The following is a 22,868-nucleotide window of genomic DNA, read 5'->3' on the forward strand; positions in this document are numbered from 1 at the left end:
CAATAAGTTGAGTTAAAAGAATTCCAAAGAAGGCCTAAAAACTCACGTTGTACAATGGAGTACTCCTTTAACCCTTTCATAGTGCAATGAAATTACGAATTCACATACAACGTACTCACAATTAGTTGAGTTAAAAGAATTCCAAAGAAGGCCTAAAAACTCACGTTGTACACTGGAGTACTCCTTCAACCCTTTCACAATGAGGTAAAATTACGAATTCACATACAAAGTACTCACAATAAGTTGAGTTAAAAGAATTCCAAAGAAGGCCTAAAAACTCACGTTGTACAATGGAGTACTCCTTTAACCCTTTCATAGTGCAATGAAATTACGAATTCACATACAACGTACTCACAATTAGTTGAGTTAAAAGAATTCCAAAGAAGGCCTAAAAACTCACGTTGTACACTGGAGTACTCCTTTAACCCTTTCACAATGAGGTAAAATTACGAATTCACATACAATGTACTCGCAATATGTTGAGTTGAAAAAATTCCAAAGAAGGCCTAAAAACTCACGTTGTACACTGGAGTACTCCTTTAACCCTTTCAAAATGAAGTAAAATTACGAATTCACATACAATGTATTCGCAATAAGTTGAGTTAAAAGAATTCCAAAGAAGGCCTAAAAACTCACGTTGTACACTGGAGTACTCCTTCAACCCTTTCACAATGAGGTAAAATTACGAATTCACATACAAAGTACTCACAATAAGTTGAGTTGAAAAAATTCCAAAGGCCTAAAAATTCGGGTCCAAAAAATGTCCAGTGTTTCTTATATTCGAAAACACTTCGGCATGTAGTAAAAAATATAAGGAAACGTGTTTTATACGTATCTTAGCATATGTGGTAATGGTTACATAGATTTTTTAGTTTACATAGATTGTGTAAGAAAGAGATGAGTGGGACAAGTATGCATGGGATGCCAATATCTAACGAATTCAGGTTATCATGATAAATGAATATGCGTGTAATGATTCAGGTGTTGCGTGAATTGTGTATGTTCATGCAATATATGAAAATAGAAAGAACAAACTAGTGAGATTGGGCATAGGTCAGCCGTAATTGAGTCCTAATAGCGAAAATAGGTGTGAGTATGTGACTGCGAAAAATTAATTAGATTTATACTTAATATTTATGTTTGATCATTTTCCGTAATTAAATAAAGAAATGTTCTTATTGTTATTGATATTTCATCCATCACTAACGAAACTATGGGCACAACATTTCGCAGGTATAACTTTTTACGTTGCAAATTTAAAAATAAATTCTAGAAATATGTAGATCAGACGATATGAAACTATGCACGTAAGAAACACCGCAAGCGGAAGTGGAATGTTTCCTTTGTTCAGAACACGCGACAAGAATTCCGATATTAATATAAGCAGAGTGTTGCATAAAATGGCGGTCTTGCCTCGGTATTTTTAATAATTCCCCGACAACCTAACTGCGAAACCGAAGTCCGCGAAACACCTTAAACTTCCTTTCCAGGAGAAATCGCGAGTTTCTTCAACGACCTCCCTCCAAGAATGCTGCGAAACATCCTCGAAATTACCATTAAGTTATCCTGCTTCCAATCGTGCAAACGAATAAATTAATCCAAATTTTTCGTCTATCTTCGCGTAACCTCGACACTTCGTGCCTTGGGGAAAAAGGAGCAGGACGATTCCGCAAACGAAGCTCGTTCTCTGAGCTTTGACGAACTTCTCGTCTCTGTGAATCCCTTCACATTCGTGTCGGATGGAAGGCAACGGTGGAAAGGGAGAACAAAAATCGCGGAAAAGGGGAGGAAAAAGAAGAGAAAAATGGAAAGAGGAGAAAAGAGAAGAGAAATTGGGATGAAACGCGGAGCAAGGGTCGTAGGATGCCGCCTAATGCAAACGTAACGTAATAATTAGCGGCTGGATGGCTCGCTAATTAAGGAGAAAGCAGGAGAAATAAAAGGCAGCCTCGTTTTAACGGCGATGGTTAAAACGCCGCTTTCGTTCGCGCCTATTTTCTCAACTTTTCCTATGTTCGTTCTTTCCACGCCTATTCGGGCGCATCCGACACCTGCTTCTTTGATAACTCCGCGCTATTGAATCTTCATAATTGACACGGAAGAGGGAAAATGCGAGCCGCAGAAAAGTAACGAAGAGTCCCCGAGAATTGCACAAGTAGATATTCTTAGTTGCAATAGGGAAATCGAGCGGCATTTTTCATCGTTAATTCATCGTTATAATGGGAGTAATATATTTACATATACCTTTTCTGTAAATTTACAGTGAAATTAAAATATCTCCTAAACTAGTGATTTTTTAACATGAATAGGTTAATACTTTTTTGTAAAGAATATGAAGGAGTATCGGCTGATTTAATAAAGTAATAAAAAATTGCAATTCTCAGAAAGAGAAAATGGAAATTTTGTATAATATAATAAGAAAAAGATGGGGTGATTTGGGGATTGGAACATGTCTATGGTAAAGATTAGTGGTAAGAAATTTACTCGTCTTTTGAATAATCAAAAATTGCGATTATCAGAAAAGGAAAATGGAAATTTTGTATAATATAATAGGAAAAAGATGGGGTGATTTGGGGATTGGAACATGTTTATAGTAAAGATTAATGCTATGAAATTTACTCGAATTTCGAGTAATCAAAAATTGCAATTCTCAGAAAGGAAAAATGAAAATTTTGTCTAATATGATAGGGAAAAGGTGGGTTGATTTGGGAACTGGTACATGTCTATAGTAAAGATTCGTGCTACGAAATTTACTCTACTTTCGAGTAATCAAAAATTGGGAATTTTTAATTTCTAAGACCCATGAAAGTAAATGGGAAGCTCGCGAAGAAGGTGAAGGTAAAATTGCGAGGTCGAGAAATCGTGGGCGTAAAAATCGCGAGTTTCGAAATTTCGAAAATCAGGACGATAAGCATAATAAATGAGTATGAATGAGATTCTTCAAAATATCGTAAGACCAAGCTGTCAAAAATTGTGCAAATAAAATTCTGCTACCGGAAATTTGCAAACAAAGGATACCACAATTTGCCAATATCGAAACGAGATAATTCGCGATGCGATAATCGAGGGATTTTGAAATTTGAGTGATGCAAGTTAAATCGATAGAAACACGCGGTTCAAGTCGAAAGCGATGTTGGCATCGACGTGCGTTTTCTGCAAGGAAAAGGTTTAGATACCGTTTGCATTGTCGTGCCGGTGGTCACGGATCGTCGATCCTTCCGGTCCGGCTTTCACCGTTAAGGCTCATCCTGAATGCTCTTTCGAGCGAGACAGATTGTTCCAACGCTTATTGTTCTCGTGCGACATAAATCAAGCAGGTTGATCGAGAACAGCACTCTGATCGTGAATTCCTTCTCCGAGTTTAAGCGCGCTGGCCCTCTGGACAGACATCTTTGTCCTCGTCTTTGGTCCGTAACGGGTCATACCTAATTTCGCCAAGAATTATCTTCGCCGAAGCGAGCTCGTGCGAAATCGAGTTTAAAACACGGCTGAAATTTGCTACGTCGTTAGACGCGAAATCGGGTTACATTTGACGAGATCGAATTCGCCATTGACTCGAAACGAGGAAGCAATTCTGCGACAAACTAGGACTTTGCTCGAACACGCGAAAGACGAGTAAATTTCGTACCACTAATTCTTATCACAGACATGTTCCAATCCAAAAATCACCTCAACTTTTCCCTATTATATTATACAAAATTTCCATTCTTCCTTTCTAAGAATCGCAATTTTTGATTACTCTAAAGAAGTATAAATTTCGTACTACTAATCTTTATCACAGACATGTTCCAATCCAAAAATCACCCCATCTTTTTCCTATTATATTATACAAAATTTCCATTTTCTCTTTTTGAAAATTGTAATTCATTATTACTCCAAAGACGAGTAAATTTCGTACCACTAATCTTTATCACAGACATGTTCCAATCCAAAAATCACCCCATCTTTTTCCTATTATATTATACAAAATTTCCATTTTCTCTTCTTGAAAATTGTAATTCATTATTACTCCAAAGACGAGTAAATTTCGTAGCACTAATCTTTATCACAGACATGTTCCAATCCAAAAATCACCCCCTTTTTTCCCTATCATAATATACAAAATTTCCATTTGTCCTTTCTAAGAATCGAAATTTTTTATTACTCTAAAGACGAGTAAATTTCGTACCACTAATTTTTACCATAGACATGTTCCAATCCACAAATCACTCCAACTTTTCCCTATTATATTATACAAAATTTCCATTCTTCCTTTCTAAGAGTCGCAATTTTTGATTACTCTAAAGACGAGTAAATTTCGTACCACTAATCTTTATCACAGACATGTTCCAATCCAAAAATCACCCCATTTTTTCCCTATCATAATATACAAAATTTCCATTTGTCCTTCCTAAGAATCGAAATTTTTTATTACTCTAAAGACGAGTAAATTTCGTACCACTAATTTTTACCATAGACATGTTCCAATCCACAAATCACCCCATTTCTTCCCTATCATAATATACAAAATTTCCATTTGTCCTTTCTAAGAATCGAAATTTTTGATTACTCCAAAGAGGAGTAAATTTCGTACCACTAACCTTTACCATAGGCATGATCCAATCCCTAAATCACTCCATCTTTCACCTATCATGTTATACAAAATTTTCATTTTTCCTTTCTGAGAATCGAAATTTTTGATGACTCCAAAGACGAGTAAATTTCGTACCACTAATCTTTACCATAGACATGTTCCAATCCCCAAATCACCCCATCTTTCACCTATCATGTTATACAAAATTTTCATTTTTCCTTTCTGAGAATCGAAATTTTTGATTACTCCAAAGACGAGTAAATTTCATAGCACTACAATTTCATATTATACAAAACTTTTCCTTGCTAAAAATTGCAATTTTTGTTTAAATTTGTTCTAAAAACTGCCAACTAAAAATTCTTCAATTTTAACCCTGGAAAATCCCGCTAATTCGCTGTCACTGATCACTGTCAACATCGGTCAGAGCCGAAGCTCGAACTAGCTTACCCTGTCCACGACCATAACCACTGTTACACAGCGCAAGATATGTGCCCGTGGCATTATCGAGCCAAACCGGGACTAAAATGTACCCCGATACGATGACTGATTCACCGAGCCAATTACCACGAGCGGTTCCTCCGGGAACCCTTGGCAGCCGTGTATAAAAGCCGGCGTGTGGTAAGAGACGAGAGAGAAGACGAAAAAAGGAATGGAAAGGCCGCTGGAAACGGGCGCGAGGTTTAACGGGTGAGAGGAAAATGACGCGAAACAGAGATGACTGAGGGGGAGAGGCCACGAAATTCATGAATATTTATACCGTGGTTATATCGGAGAAGTAGCATGCGCTGGGAAAAAAGGAAGGCCGACGCTGCGAGCGGGTAGAACGAGACGCAAACGCAGAAACTGCTCGGGATGAACGAACATCCGACGAATCGTCTGCCACTCGCTCCTCGGGGTGCAAGTAGGAAAAGAGGGAATTTTCGGCCGAGATCCGTAATTCCATTTATTATGTCAGTATAATATACGAATCGAACGAACACCTCTCTAATTGCACAATTATTATCTCTTATTAACGCCGACTGTTATTAATGACAATTATTGCTACTCGTTATCGATGCTTTCGTGCTCGTTAATCCGCCATTGTGATTGAATTACCAGCTAATTATAATCCTGCCATTAGCGACTCGTTATGAACAAAAGGACATTTTTTAAGAGGAGTACCGCTGATTCACTTATAACAATGCTTCTGAAATGACGAGTAAAAATTGCGAAAATCGTATGACGTAGTATACGATGAAAATGATGGATGTCTTTTCAGGAAGATATTTTCAGAAAGATCTTCTACTCGATATTAACACTAGATTTACGAAACCCGCCAATTTGACGAAAGGGTTGTTCTAATTATACGATGGTAACAGATTTAGTTAATTTATATTGAAACTGTTAATATAATATATAATTGTTTTTAAATTGAACTAATCATTAAAGAAAAAGGCACGTGGTTTCCTTTGCCTGTCAATTTGACAGGTGTCCTTAGAAACAGGTATATAGATAACGTCCGTAAACCTAGTGTTAAGAATCACCATGAGAACAGAGATCGTATGACCCTCGTTCAGATTGAATTAACTCCAATAATTCTCAGACCTCTCTCTATTTCGAATATTCCACTTAAATCGTTCTCGAGATCAAAGCCTCAAATTTTTCCAAAAATCTTATACCAATTTCATCGCAACGAATCACCCTAATTTTCAATAATTAACGCCATCTTCTACTCCACATTAAAAATCATGGATCATCGAAGATTCTTTTCCACATCCACGCTAATTCGTCGATGTAACAGCAAGGATCGCATCATGCACGCCGAAATTAGTGTAACTTTAATACACAGCACAGGTTCCTGGCACACGGGGAAAGCTTTATCGTGGTACATGATGTGTTACGAAAGCTCGTTCGCGAGGAGGTGCACTAAATTGCTTCTTAATTGCGCGCCACGAACTTGCTTGTACGTGTATACACGTGTTTGTTCCTCGTATGTACACGCTCCGCGTGTGTGCATGCCTGTACGTAAATGAATAAACGAGCAAGAGGAACGAGACGAGAAGCTAAGCGAAAGAAGAGGGGAAAAAAAGGGAAGAGGTAAAAAGAAAACACGAAAGAGGGATGAACGACGAAACGGAGCAGGGGGGAGGAGGAGGAGGAGGAGAAAGAACGAACTCGTATGCAAATCTGTTGCATCCTTCGGAGCACGACACGAAAGCTCACGTATACGAAGTTTGATTGTGCTTATGCGATCGTGATTGGTCGCTTCAAAGGCGTGGGAGACAAAGCAATTACGACGTCAGGCTGGATCCAATCTGATACGGTGTTCTGATTATATTGTTCATTTCCCTGATGAAACTGGCATTATCCTAGAAACCTGGCTGTGGATTAGATTTCGCTCAGTTAATATCGAGCTTCGTCATTCGGAAGTCGAATTTCTAAGGCATCGTCGTTGACGCGGTAGTTAACGATAATATTGCGATAACTATTAAAGCAACACGCCGAGTTTCGTATAATACGAAGATTATGGCGGGAAACGTGTTATTTCGAAATTAGACAAATTTGACAAATTTAAGATCGTTAAATTACAAACGAGAGCAGAAAATCGATGAAAATTTTTATTCTCCCGACGAGGTCTTCATGCAAATTGCTTATAAATTATTTACCACAGCTAATGCATCGAGGAAATTTGCAATTTTATGAAAATATTTTACGAAAATATCTTCTAAAGGTTGGTTATAAAAAGCGGAATAATAAGAGACCCGGGAATATATTGAAAAATTTTCCAAGAAAATTCTATTCCCATAGCGAATCGCTAAAGCTTCCATAATACTCCGTGAAATTGCACGTACCTATATTTTCTCAATTTTATTTTATTTGCTCGTCAATTATATTTTACGAGCGCATCATAATTTTAAGACCTATTTAACCTACTATACGTTTCCAATTAAGTTTTATTTGTTTGACAATTGTATTTTACGATCACGAATCAATTACATTTTAATATCTGCGTAATTTATTTCGAGTAATTACTGGCCCCTACCATAGACTGTATAACATGCAAATAATATTTTTTTCTCGTAAGGAAGCAAAGTCCTGGTTACAAAGTGCCGAAGAAGAATTCCATCCGAGTGCAGCGTGTTCGTGTGTAGGTTGCAATCGTTTAATTCGTGTTCCGTATAATTAGACTCATATGTTTATTAATGTACTCACGAGCCGTGCTTCCGGTGCGTACTAGCTACTTTCTGACTTCTAGGGAGCGGTTTATCAGTATTTCCTGCGAACTATCTCGATCGAATTTTATAAGGGCTATCGTACAATTTCCGAAGAATAAAACTCGCTTTTTCCACCCTGCTTTACACCCTGTTCGACTTTGGACATTGCAGATAAAATCGGGAAACGAGAACACGGTGAATTAAAATAAACCAAAGGAAAATGAAATAAATAGAGAAAATCGAGAGTAAAATTGTGAAATTTAAAGATCATGCATATTTTTTATTCCACGTTTCAAATATCGTGTCATATTTCCAGCCACAGAATCATCCCCGTCCGGTTGCAGCCCGAATTCCGGCCCATCCTGTCCGTCTGTGGCACGGAATACGATATGTATATAACGTATTAAATGTCGACAGTGGTTCGATCAACGTACAACGCGACACGAACGATTTCCGGTCCCCGTAAATCCAAAACGGAAGATTAGTGTCCATCTGGGGATGTTAAACTGCGCAAACGTGCACCATGATTGCAGGAAGCAACGCACGTGACGCACAATGACGCGCGATGTAGTTCACGTTACTACCTTCGCTGAATGTGAATATTGTATGAACCTGTTGTACGAGTTCATCATGCTGTCACAACGATCCGTGTTCCGATCTTTTTCATGACTCGGTGCAGCCCTGTCCGCATCGAAAACAGCCTTCCGCTTCCTCGTCGTGGGGTGAAACGTCGCTTGTTCGAATGTCAGACTGCCCTAACTTTCTTGGGTAGAAGAACGGTGTGATAACTTCAAAGAAATTTTGTTTGTTTTAAAAATTATACGTTTTGTATATTTTATTATTCGTTATTTCGTTATTTCAGGCGAAATAATTATCTGGATGAAAACAATCTTGCAAAATAATCGTAAAATAATTTTCCCATTTTAAAAATAATATTTTCCGTGTTTCATCGCTCATTTTGTTACGTAACATTGGCTCCCATCTTTTGTGTATACTTTATTATTCGTTATTTCGATCTTTCATGCGATATGAACCTTTGCTTTTCTGGATAGAGAACAATTTTGTAAAATAATCGTAAAATAATTTTTCCCATTTTAAAAATAATATCCCCCGAGTTTCATTGCTCATTTTGTTATGTAATATAAGCTCCCATTTTTTGAGTGTATATTTTATTATTCTTTATCTCGTTATTTCATGCGATATGACCCTTTGCTTTTCTGGATAGGGAACAATCTCGTACTATAATCACAAAATAATTTTTGCCATTTTAAAAATAATATCCCCCGAGTTTCATTGCTCATTTTGTTATGCAATATAAGCTCCCATTTTTTGTGTATACTTTATTATTCGTTATTTTGATTTTCATGCGATATGAACCTTTGCTTTTCTGGATAGAGAACAATTTTGTAAAATAATCGTAAAATAATTTTTCCCATTTTAAAAATAATATCCCCCGAGTTTCATTGCTCATTTTGTTATGTAATATAAGCTCCCATTTTTTGAGTGTATATTTTATTATTCTTTATCTCGTTATTTCATGCGATATGACCCTTTGCTTTTCTGGATAGGGAACAATCTCGTACTATAATCACAAAATAATTTTTGCCATTTTAAAAATATCTTGCAAGATTCATTGCTCATTCTGTTATATAACATAGACTCCTATTTTTTGAGGAATAATTTTTTATATTCCAAAGTTGGTCAGTGTATTTTATTATTTATGATTCTATTCGTTCAAATCGCTTATTATTATCTCTCGTGTTGTCAGAAGCTATTCCTTAATCCTGCATAAAATAAATGGACCTCCACCATTACCCAAAATCCTGATCTTCGAATTTCGTAAATTTCTCAAATCTGCTACCGGCTAGCTATTAGATATAGTTTTATATACATAGCTATGGTAACTAAAAATCCCTTCGTTGACTAAACAGTAACCGAATTTTCCACGTAGACCACGCCTACGCTTTAATCCACTTTAACATCACGGAGACGCGTAACGAGATTTAGTGGTTGGAAGAGATATGCAAATGACAAAAGTAAGAAACGTTGGCGGGGAACGAGTAAAAGCCACATGGCGCTGCGAGGTCCGTGGAAATTGAAGGATGCCGAGGGAATGGATAACACGCGGGTTGCGTCACATTCCCGGCATTGAAAACGAGCAAAAGTACCGCGGGCCATTTAAGGTACTTGTCTCGTCGCGTTCCCGTTTTGCCGTAAAGGTTGCTCTCTCGCAACAGCGAGCGAAGGTTCCACGGGTGAACAAACGTACGCGGCACGATCGGGGACCCGAAATTTTAAGGTCCCCACGGGCACGGCTGACCCGTGGAACCGGACCAAACGGCATTCCGTCCTTTTCCTCCACGCCTTTAATGAAAATGTTCGAGCACGGGACACGGTAGGAAGTCGTGTTTCTTCTGATCCAGTGGAACAGGCGGAAAGAAAAATTACTCGATCGATATCTCTATTGCGAGCAATTTAGAAATACACGCGAGCACTGTGCTCACCGATAAAGCTTAGAAAATAAAGCGATCGTTACCGGATTTTTGAATATTATTCGTCTTCCGGGGTGGACACATTGAAATTAAAAATGGCACCAAGGGACCAATTTTAAAGCCTATTTTTAATTTAAATCTATACATATCGGATAATGAAGTTTGTTAGCACATATACATTGACAGTATATTTGACTATTGACTGTAAATGACCCCATAGAAAAATTTAAGTGGTGACAAATCCGGGGATCATGGTGACCAAGCAACAGGACCATAAGTGCCCAACCAATGTTCTCCAAGTGGAAAATTTCTGATGCCTCAACCTATCTTTATAACCATCGACACGTGTGATACGATAAAAGTTAGGCTATCGGAGCAATTACCATTTATCGATGCTACGACAAATTTTGAATACGCGATTTTAACCCTTTGCACTCGACGATTGTTTGGCTAAAGAAGAGCACGAGTTCAAAGATTTTCTGCTATAAAACTGAGCATATTTTTTGGAGCAGTAAATAACACATAAAATTATTTGATTTCGATACCTCGCACACGGTCACCTTAAATTTTTATTTTAAATTCGACATATTACTGAGTATCGATCTTGGAAATTTTATAAAACAGGGACTGAAGGGTGCCTCTCGGGTGCAAAGGGTTAAAATAAATTTCCGGAAATTTCTTTAATAAAATTGCGGAAGACATTTCAGGAACTATAAGAATACTTTCAGATGCAATAATATCGACAACCCTACGTCTCTATCGAAGCTACTCTGTCCAAGAATACCATTCGTATTACCCCAAACTCGCTGACTTTCGAACAAAACCTACCCCGGGCGATCCTCTAATTTATACCGTCGACGACATTCAGACAGTCCTATTTCCCGAAAGATCGCGAGACACATCGAGTAGGTAATAGATGTAAAATACGTCGGGAAATCCCCGAGGATGGCAGCCGAATGTCCCGAGGGATCGATACGCGGGTAGCCGATTCCCATAAATATTAATCAACCGCGCGAGGCCGGCGCACGGTCTCGATTTTCCACTCGGTCATTCCTTTGTTATTACCGTAATTGTTATAGTCGCGTGGTGCTTTCACGGTACTGTCGTGACACCCGGCCAAGTACCAGGAGAAAGGGGCCCGAAAGGAAAGGAAAGGAAAAACGAAAAGCGAATAATGGCACTTTCGGCATTTCTTCCCGGTGCAGGAAGTATCGTCCGAGATTCCGCATCGATACATATCGATTTTTCCACCGCGGTTACCATGGAATAACGCAGCCGGGCAGCGGTAAATTCTAATAAATATTTATTGCCTTGCAAAACTCGGCATGCAAATACGCGACGGAATCTCGATTATCGAAATGCGTGTTAACTTCCGGTTACCTGAACATTCGACGTGTCTCGCGGATTGCACGCCATTTCTTTCCTTCCGATCTACTAAAGAGGCGGGGTGTATCGGCAAGTTGTACAAACGAGGTAAATAAAGTTGGTTAATCGAACGGAATGGAGATTAATTAAACGGTATTTACGGGATAGAACGGTGAATTGTTGAAAGTGCCGGGAAAGTATGGACGCGAATGTGGGTAAACAAACGTGATTAAAATCGTAAGTAGACGAGGCGAATTCGTGTAAGTGGATTAATTGTAATTGGAATGGCTTTGTAGATTCGTTACGAGTTTCCCTGGGTCGAGTGGAACACACGTATCCGATTAACTCTCTATCATCGAGCTTTCCTTTGCTTCGCAGAAGTTACCGCTCGTTCCAACCGATTATTCCGATCGGTGGACGCCGGACTTTGCCGTTATAAATTACCGTAAACGTAAATAAACCAATCGCATCGGCTATATCGTGAATAATTGCAATGACAAAGCAAGCAATTTATCAGCTCAAATATTTCAGCCATTAGACTAAACGTCGAAATCCATCAAATTAGTTAATTCGTAAATCTCGGAAATATTAATTTCACCGTCGTGTAAACCTAAGCCAACGTTCCCACTGATATAATCGATTCCTGTCAAACATAATTACCAATACTCATCGACGCAAAATTATTCCGATAAATACGACACGTGTTCCATTACCGCGTACAACCCGAAACGTCCGAGAGCACTAAACTCCATGCTACGTTGCCCAATGTTGCGTAAAACCAGTCGACAATCTTGCGAGACTTATCCATGCACTAAACTCCATGCTACGTTGCCCAATGTTGCGTAAAACCAGTCGACAATCTTGCGAGACTTGCTCGGAGAAGCAGCCATACCAACCAACAACGACGGAACAAGGAAAAGAAGAAGATCGGGAAACAGGGAAACGGGGAAACTAAAGTGACGCAAAGTATCGGAGTTCGAGACTCGGAAGAGGACAGCGAACGATGTAGCGACACTTGCTCGTCGAAACAGCGAGACCAAGCGATGATAAAAGGAGTAAAGAGAGAGGAAGGAGACTATGAATAAGAAGGTAAACGAGAAAGATGACATCAAAAGTGACGGGAACTATTGGATCACCCGTCAAGAGACATGTCAGCTGATGATCTCATGACACTTGCTCGTTAAAATAAGCGGACCAATCGGCAATGAAAGGAGAATCAGAAGGAGGAAACGAAGAAGAAGACGAGGAAGAAGACGAAGAAGTAGATATCAAAAGTAACGCGAACTATCGGAACACCTGGCAAGAGAGACATGTCAGTCGATGGTCTCACGACATTTGTTCGTTAAAACAAACGGACCAACCGACAACAAAAGGATGATCAGAAGAAGAAGGAGACAAAGAAGAAAACGAAGAAGACGAAGAAAAATCAGCACACGTTAAAAGTGTCGCGAACTATCGAAACACCCGGTAAGAGAGACATGTCAGCCGACGATCTCACGACACTTGCTAGTCGAAACAAGCGGACCAACCAGCAACAAAAGGAGAATGAGAAGAAGAAGGAGTATACGAAGAAGAAGAAGAAGACGAAGATGAGTAACGAAGATCCGGAGGAGTGACGCAAAGCGTGGCAGCAGCGAGCAAGGAAGACGTCAGACGACCAGCGGAGGAGACAAAACGCGACGAGGAGGGACGTTGGCGAGGTTTATCAGTTGGAACCTGGCGACGAGATAAAACGAGCAGACGCATCGGCGCGGCAGCAAGGGGGGTATAAAAAGAAGAGGACGAGAAGAGGCCGAAGGAAGAAGTTGCCGGTGAACATTCCACGGCTGCCGACTCCACGAAGGCTCGGCTCATCCAGAGCAGAATCGTTCCCACGCTGCGCGAATCCGCTTGGAACAGCGAGCCGGCACGCCGCTCCTCCAATCGCGTTTCCACTTCCGTTCGTTCGTTCCTTAGTAATTATTCATTGAAGCAGCACTGCCGATGCGGAAACACAATTTAAAAGCGCGACACTTTTCTCCCAGGGCCGGGGTCGCTATCTGGGGGACGGATTAGGCTGTAAATCGTTTAGCCGATGAATGGAGACACGGTGTCGGCTGCGTGATTGCTGTTTATTAATTCACGTGTCACGATTGCGTTTTACGGCGCTGCACCACTATCGCTGATAGACGTATTCTTTCGAGAATTATTCGTCGGCCGTTCGCGTTCACGGCTGTTCCAGATGCTCTGCCAGACGGAGTGTGGGTGGGACGATTGGAGAAATCAATTTCGGGTGGAAGATTAAGTTGGAAGTGTCCCGTGAATTTTTTCTCCTATTTTCTTCTCCCGCGAGATTACGTTTCGAGAGGATAAGAATGGAAAATGGCGGTGACAAAGTGTCTTGTTGATATTAACGTGGAATAATTCTGTGCTATAGTTAGGTGAACAATTTGCTCCAGCTGAGTTACTTTTCAGCTAATTTGCATTTTTCCTAAATATATTCCGCACTTTGTTATTTTTAACACCCTGCACTACTGTTATACATTTTCGTTTCATTTTTCCCAGTGTAAAGAGGGTTTCGGGTGGATGAAGACGAAGAAAGGGGGCAGCAGCGTAAAATAAAATTTGTCCGCGTGAAATTAAATTTTGGAGAGGATAGGGAAAAGGGATAGGAAAATAAAGGGATTAAACGCGAAATGTAGATGAATTAGAAGCGTAGTAAAAGTAAATTGGAAGCGTCGAGTGAAGCTTTTCCGTGAGATTAGTTTCCCAGAGGATAGAAATAGAAAATAAGATAACAAAGGAATTTTATTAATATTAATACAAACTAGAAGTGTCCCGTGAGCAAATCGAAATGGGAAACTGGGTCAAGAACGTAGAACGGAATTTCTTCGTACGAAGTTGAATTTTGGAAAAGATAAAGAGAGATATGAAAATAAAGGAAAATAAAATAAAAAGCGATATGCGAATAAATTAGGGTAAAGTGGATCGAAAATGCAAAATATTAGTCTTATAGAAAAGAAAAGTGGAAAATAGAACAAAGGTGGAATCTGGTTAACATTAATACAGGCAAAAAGGCTGTGGTGCAATTAAGTAGATAACCAGATAGGTGGCTCGAGATAAAAAGACGATGAATAAAATTAAAAAAGGAGAAAAGGCAGAGAGAAAAATCGAGACAAAGGAGTAGAGAAAATATCTAGAATAAATATCTTTCTGTACGCAACTCGTGGTCCCAGAGAAGACAAGGAAAAGTTAAATTAGGATAGCCAATTACGCAAAAATATCTATTATCTCGATCCTACTTTTTCAACCTACTTCGCCGGTATAATGGTCTGAAAAATTCATATCTTTCCTTTGCCTAATGAAAGCCTTATTATTAATATCTGCCACTATCTCACGGCTTTTGAATAAAATCCGCCACAGAGGTAATCATTTCCATAAATTTTCGCGGTAAAAGTGACCCCGGGAAAACCCATGGAACAATTACATCCGCGTATCAATGGAAGACACTCTCGCGTCTATCTGTCGGTCTTTAACTCTCAGATCCTCGGCGTGGCCATTTTAATCTGGCAGAATAATGCGCATATTAGAAAACGTTGCACGAATTGCTCCACTTTTTCCAGCAGTGAAATGAAGTAGCGTAGCATAAATTATAATTGCAAACGAAACAATCAGGGTATAACGTCGTTCAACCTGATATCTCAATTAAGCGAACACGAGTCGCGTTTGTTTCGCGAATACGTGCCAGATACGACAGGCAGGTCTGAATTACACGTTCCACATTGTACACATTTTTCGGCGTCAGGATAATTAATAATCCTGCGATGAAATGCAAGATCTCTAATCGGAAAATCTGTTCGATTTAACATTTTCAATTATTCTCGAATTTCATTCGCTGTCAGGCACAACGCGTTCAACGGTCTGTCAATGGTCGATAGCTAAAGCTACTGGGCCCGACAAAAATTCCGTGCGATTTATAACCTCGTAAATGTGATTTATGTCGAATTAACAACGCGGAATGCAAGATATACGAAATAGAAGATCGTTATCTTTAACTTGGCGAATTTCATACGTACATTACAGCGATAGTCGATTTGACAGCGATTAGACAGCGATGTTGGAATTAATTGGTTAATCGGTACTAATGTTAATAATAAAGGACTTAAATTTAATTCGCAAAATTTGTAAATATTTTTTGACCTTATATTGAATGTAATATAATAAAACACTAAATGCGGAAAAGTGTGGAAAAATTGGAGATAACTTTCTTCGAATATTTTTCAAAATTTTGCACTCCTTCTATTTCCAATAAATGCGGAAAAGTGTGGAAAAATTGGAGATAACTTCCTTCGGATATTTTTCAAAATTTTGCACTCCTATTTCCCCTAAGAACTATGGGGAAAAATATTCCAGTGCAATATCGAAGTGCTAAATTATTCGCAAACTTTGTAAATATTTTTTGACGTTATATTGAATGTAATATAATAAAACACTAAATGCGGAAAAATGTGGAAAAATTGGAGATAACTTTCTTCGAATATTTTTCAAAATTTTGCACTCCTTCTATTTCCCCTAAGAACTATGGGGAAAAATATTCCAGTGCAATATCGAAGTGCTAGATTATTCGCAAAATTTGTAAATATTTTTTGACGTTATATTGAATGTAATATAATGAAACACTAAATGCGGAAAAGTATGGAAAAATTGGAGATAACTTTCTTCGGATATTTTTCAAAATTTTGCACTCCTATTTCCCCTAAGAACTATGGGGAAAAATATTCCAGTGCAATATCGAAGTGCTAGATTATTCGCATCGGTAATACCATTGCTCACGGACAATTACCAGTTCCATCGGGGAGAATGCAATTTAGAGACGCACTTTCTCGTAATCCATGAACAAAGATGCGCTACAGACAGCAAATAGAAATGGGAAAAGTAGGCGAACCAATCGTAATACATTTATCAGCGGAGTCACATTTACGGTGCCCTGGAGTCTGCGGCTGAAACTCGATCAACGAGAAACAAAGTGGAGACGATTCCCTTTTTCTCCACCTTTTCCTCCATCTTCTTCTCACGCGTGTTCTTTTTCCCTCGGATCTCCATCCCTTTGCAATTTCGTCCCTCTCAATTCCCACTTTTTACTCCTTCTTAATACTTTACCTCGGTTTTCTCATACTTTCCCATCCTTTTCGCTCGTCTCTATATCCCGTGTAATCTTCTTCCTATCATCGTCCGAGTTCTTTCTGAATTTTCCATCCCCAAAGACACGATTTCCCGCCACTTTGTCTTTCCTTCTTTATCACATTCTTTTGCAATTTCGCGTTTTGCCATCTTCTATCTTCCTTCTTCCTTCATTCCATTGTGTTTTGGTCCCCTGTGGCCTCTTCATTCTACGCTTTCATATTTTCCACATTTTCACGATTTTATTTTCATTTATTTTTATTTATATGATATATATAATATTTTCAATTATTTTCATTTTTCTTCTTTTTAATTTTTTAGTCTATTTTCCAAATAGATCTTCATTCGATCTTCTATCCAGTTCGATATCTCTGTCGTTATTAACCAACGTCTTTTTGTTTCTTCGATGATTCAAATTTTAGACTCCTTTCTCGCTGTGCGGTTGTGTGCCGCAATTTTGTTCCTTTTAAATCTCACTTTTTCCTCCTTTCTAATGCTTTAGTTCCACCTTCTGTCTCCCCTGCGGTTTTTCTTATTCTCCCATTTATTTCTTTCGCCACAGTTTTTATTTCTCACCCAGGTCCTCGTATCATCGCCTTCTTTCCGCCATTCATCACCTGCTTCCCTCCCACCCTCGTCTTCCAAACATCTCTGATACCTGTTTTTACCTGGCTCCACCGGGCCGTTAGATCACGTTGCGATTTCATTCATCGTTCTCGCTTTCTATACATTTCTGATATTTTTTCTTCCTTGTTCCTTTTTCTTATTCTTCCTCATCCGTTATCTCATCTACCTCTCTTCCTACGTTACTCGTCTCGTTCACGGTTATCCTCTTCGTAGCCACTTTTCCCACAATTCCTCCCCATTTTCTGCCCGTCTATCCCGCCTCTCCTTTTCTCGCCTCTGTCGGCTCGATCTAACGCTGTAATATTGTTTGTTCGCTTCCGTTCACCGAACCCACTTGTAACCCATTGAAACAACCACGATGCAACTCCGATAGAGCAGAGTAGCCTGTAGTGACACGAGTTAAATCGAATCTTGCCCTACGGATGTGCCACATAGATACATCGTATCGATTGCGAACGGAGAACGATGTCATCGAGACAAATAACACGGAGGAAGTACGAGCATTAAAATTCTTCACGCCTCGACCGACTCTCGATATAGTTGTAGGAAAGTAAATCATCCTGGCGCGGGAAGCAAGCGTGAAGATAACGCAAGCTGAAATGACCCATATTCCTCGCGTTCGATTTAATGATCGTTGGAAAAATTATTTTTAAGCTGAACTTCATGCGAGTTTCGTTTCTGATAGTTCAACACACTGCAACTATTAATGGGGTACCTAAACATGGCGGGTATAGATAACAGTAATTTCAGTCCAACGACGAAGATAAGCGAATGTATTAATTACAGTTCTATCTCGATACGAGTCAACGCTAATTTTTCTAAAAGCGGATGTATGTTTTCAATAATTGCAAAGAGGAAAATTCCGAGGTCAGACATGATGACTGAATTGGTAGTTCTTGGGTTAATTATCGGGAAAAAATTCTTTGATACCGTTCAATAGGTATATATTTTATGGGATAGTAATTGAAGAATTTTTTGGAATGACCCATCTGTCAAAATTCGAGATATATATAACAACGAGTTAATTTCTAAAGAGATTTCTCTATCTGTCCCAGGAAGCTTGATTTTAACAAAATGATGCTGCCAATAATTTTAGTAATTTTAATACAGTAATTATTTTTATTCGACGAGTTTAAATATAAATTTTATTCGCTGCGATCTTTAAATATAATTTAAAATTCCTATTCACACAGGACATCGATATTAACTAATTCCTGCGTTAATCATTAGGAAAAAATTCTTTGATACCGTTCAATAGGTATATATTTTATGGGATAGTAATTGAAGAATTTTTTGGAGTGACCCATCTGTTAAAATTCGAGATATATATTGCAACGAGATAATTTCTGAAGAGTTTTCTTTATCTGTTCCAGGGAGCTCCTCGATTTTAACCAAATGATGCTGCAAATAATTTGAGTAATTTTAATACAGCAAATATTTTTATTCCACCAACTTATTCGCTGTCATCTTTAAATATAATTTAAAATTCCTATTCATACAGGACATCGATATTAACTAATTCTTGCGTTAATCAACAGGAAAAAATTCTTTGATACCGTTCAATAGGTATATATTTTATGGGATAGTAATTGAAGAATTTTTTGGAATGACCCATCTGTCAAAATTAAAGATATATATAGCAACGAGTTAATTTCTGAAGAGTTTTCTTTATCTGTCCCAGGGAGCTCCTCGATTTTAACCAAATGATGCTGCAAATAATTTTAGTAATTTTAATACAGCAATTATTTTTATTCGATGAGTTTAAATAGAAATTTTATTCGCTGCGATTTTTAAATATAATTTAAAATTCCTATTCATACAGGATATCGATATTAACTACGACCTATTAGATTCACGGTGGTCGGCGGTTTAAAACCAATTATTTATCGCGAAGCCCACGCACAGTCGCAAATAACCCCGCTTCCTTTCGAGATAAGAATATTGAATAACGTAGCGCTGACATCGATCATGCATACGAGTCCTTAATCCACAAACGAATGTCTCTGGTCTCAAAGAATTGGAGATAAGCAATTATCGCGTAACATAGCCACAGTGTCGTTTATAATCCTACCCTCCTTTCAACGAGCCAAGACACACGCGAAATAAAACAACCTCACGCTGCCTCGTGCCACTTCGTGCTGGCTGTTATAATCCCATAATCTCGCGGCGTGTAATTTCCAACTAGCTGAAAATTACGCTGGATGTCCGGATGGAAAGTCAAGGGATTTCGCGGCGGATATCGCTGCGGACAGGGAATATTAAATGAAAAAAATGTCCCAACTACCATTAACTCGCATCCGTTCCCGGAGTCCACTTGTGTGCCCTCATTGGGGCAACTGCGTTGCAGAGAGGAATCGAGTAGGTTACGTTTCGCAGAGAGAATTTCTCGTCAAACAGATCGAGGGAGACGTGAATCCTGCTATGGAGATACACGACCGATAACGATGCAACAACACAGGCAGAGAGGAAGAATAGCATCGGAGAGTGTACTTAGATTGTACTCGTACTCGTGGTGGATTCGCGTGGATAACACTGTGGTTAGTTTCGCGGGTGAGACAATTTTTATTTCGAGAGAAAGAAGTGAAATTTACCGATTTTGGGACGAGACAATTTTTATTTCGGGAGGAAGAGGAACTGAAATTTTCTGATTATGGGATGGGATAATTTTTATGTACTGAGAAAGGAGAACTGAAATTTTCCTATTTTTGGAGGTATAATGAATTTTACTGTAGAAGAAAGAACTGAAATTGTTCGATTTTGGGAGACAACAAATTTTTATTTCGAAAAAATTAAATTTCAATATTTATTTCGAGAGGAAGAAGCGAAATTCACCTATTTTGAGACGAGACAATTTTTATTTAGAGAGAAAGAAGAAGTGGAATTTCTTGATTATGGGACGAGATAATTTTTATATTCAGAGAAAGGAGAACCGAAATTTTCCTATTTCTGGGGGTACAATGAATTTCATTGCAGACAAAAGAACTGATATTGTTCGATTCTGAGCGTACAACGGATTTTATTGTAAAAGAAAGAACTGAAATTCACCGATTTTGGGACGAGACAATTTTTATTTTCAGAGAAAGAAGTACTGAAATTTTAGGGGTCCAAAAAATTTTATAGCAGAAGAAAGAACTAAAATTGTTGAATTTTGGGAGTCAAAAAATTGTTATTTCGAGAAAACGAAATGGAATAAAATTTTCCCTCAATGAAATATTTATTAGTAACAACGAAGTCAATTTTCTACTACTGTGCAATATTTCAGACTCACCAATTTTTCTATCTCCATCTTTCTATTTTATAAAAATAAATTCATCAATCCTTTTTAGAAGAATATTTACCATTCCAATACAATATTTTAACAATTCCACATTTTTCCTTCCCAGCGCAGGAAAATGAAATTATTTTAATCTGAAAACTTGGTGCAATTTTATCATTATTACCATCTATGTTTCCCAAAATAAATTAAATATTTCCATTAACGGAATATTTATCACTGCGCGATAATTTACCAATCTTTCCATTCCCTTCTTCGCAATTCGAAGTAATTAAATTATATTAACCAGAAAATTTCATCCCCCTGTACAATATTACACAATGAACAATATTACCTCATACGAATAAAATATTTCCAATAACAGAATATCTCTCTTGTGCAATATTTCAACGATCCATTCCTGTCCAACGAAATTCAATTATGTTAACCAAGAAAATTTCGTAATACTTTGCCTTTCAAAATAACCTAAAGATCCTACTGCTGTCTTCATCCCTTTATCACCCACGACGATTGTAACGTTTCGACTCACGGTTCCCTCGCTATTGCGCAACGTTACACTGTAACCTAAAAATCCCATCTCTCCTTTTGTCGTCCGTGGTGTCAGCTGTTCCGAGAAGAAGATTTCTACCTCGAAGTGGACCGTAAATAATAACGTTTCACCGGGAACCGTGCTTCGTGCCTCGGTGTTAAAACGTATCGGGGCGTAACCAAATTCTCTGGCCAGTTTCGACGAGATTGCGGCGCGGTGCCGTTCGATTTTCATTGATTAAAAAAGGAAAAACAGGGAAGGAAAATCGCCGCGAGATGCATTGTTAATCCCGGTAACAAGATTGAAATCGATCGTGATAAAGCAAACACTCGAGTACTCTGTTACGTTCACGCTCACGAAAAAAAGAAAGGGAAAATAAAATAAAAGGTAAAAGAGAGAAAAAAGGGAAAAAGAAAATACTAATATTTATCGACAAGGAAATTCTTGTAGTTCCAAAGGTTCATCGATTTGTAAATCAATTTGCTCGTTTTCGTACAATTTCTACCTAATTCTTCAACCCCTGTTGTTTAACGTATCGAACATAACTCGAATATTTATTTATTTTTTATTGAAATTAAAACTGGCAAAGCCCTTTTTGATAAAGTGATACAGAAGATGTACACGCAAAATAGGAAAAGCTATACAACAGACAATAAAAGGTACAACACTATACACCAATTTAGATAGAAAAAATAAAATTAAGATGAACAGGATTTGTTAAAAATTATTAAAAATAAGATATTATATATAAGAACAAGAATAAAATATTATATAAGAATCAAATTCAATATTATTAAATTCTGGACATTCATATGATCAATATCATTGATGTCCAATTGATTTAATTGAAAAAAGGATTTAATAATTCCTCGATATAATATAAAATTTTTAAAGTAGATGGTAAATAAAGAATAAAATAATTATAGGAATAATTGTTCAAATTACTTCAATTAAATGAATTTTTAATGAATATAAATTAATATATTTATTATTTAAAATATCAATAATTAAATAAATAGTAAAAATAATAATTATTATTATAAATATTATAATAAAATTAGGTAAATAAATTAAATTATCTGAATAAAAAGAATTTGAAACTTGAAAAAAAAATATATTTCATGCTGAAATTTTTAATGACAATAAATAATGCCACGAAACGATGACAACGTATTGTTATGTGGTCCCTAACAATTTGAACAATTCGGCCTTAAAATTGATAATATTATTAGAAGAAAAGTTATCTTTGGTAAAGAAACGGTTTCCTAAGTTGCAGATATGTGCCTATAATTATGAAAGTGGTCTAAGTCATCGACTTAAGAGGATTTTATTATTCATTTCGTGTCGCATTCATTTATATCACGATAAAATATATTTCTTTTCCACAAAATGGCGAAAAATTGAATCGTTAGATCGAGTTTGCAGCTTTACCGCAATTAATTTTATAATTTATAACATATTTAAAGACCGAAGCTTTTTATATTTCAGAAGCAAATATAAATGACTTAGACCTCTTTCATAATCATAGACAGATATATAATTTAATCCAAGTCTTCTCGATGCAACGTTAAACATTAGAAAACGAAACACGAATTATTGTATCTTCTCTTAAAATGCACCCCCCCCCCCCCTTCCACCACACACACATCTCTAC

General features: G+C 37.7%; 1 protein-coding gene across 1 annotated transcript in view; it reads right to left on the reverse strand.

Moving 5' to 3' along the window:
• Liprin-gamma (liprin protein kazrin) overlaps window positions 1-22,868 on the reverse strand; it is a 113,958-nt gene that overhangs the window by 88,270 nt on the left and 2,820 nt on the right. The gene's annotated exons all lie outside the window — the stretch shown is intronic.

The sequence above is a fragment of the Eufriesea mexicana genome, unplaced genomic scaffold (assembly GCF_001483705.2).
Source record: "Eufriesea mexicana isolate 0111107269 unplaced genomic scaffold, ASM148370v2 scaffold8839, whole genome shotgun sequence".
Taxonomy (NCBI): domain Eukaryota; kingdom Metazoa; phylum Arthropoda; class Insecta; order Hymenoptera; family Apidae; genus Eufriesea; species Eufriesea mexicana.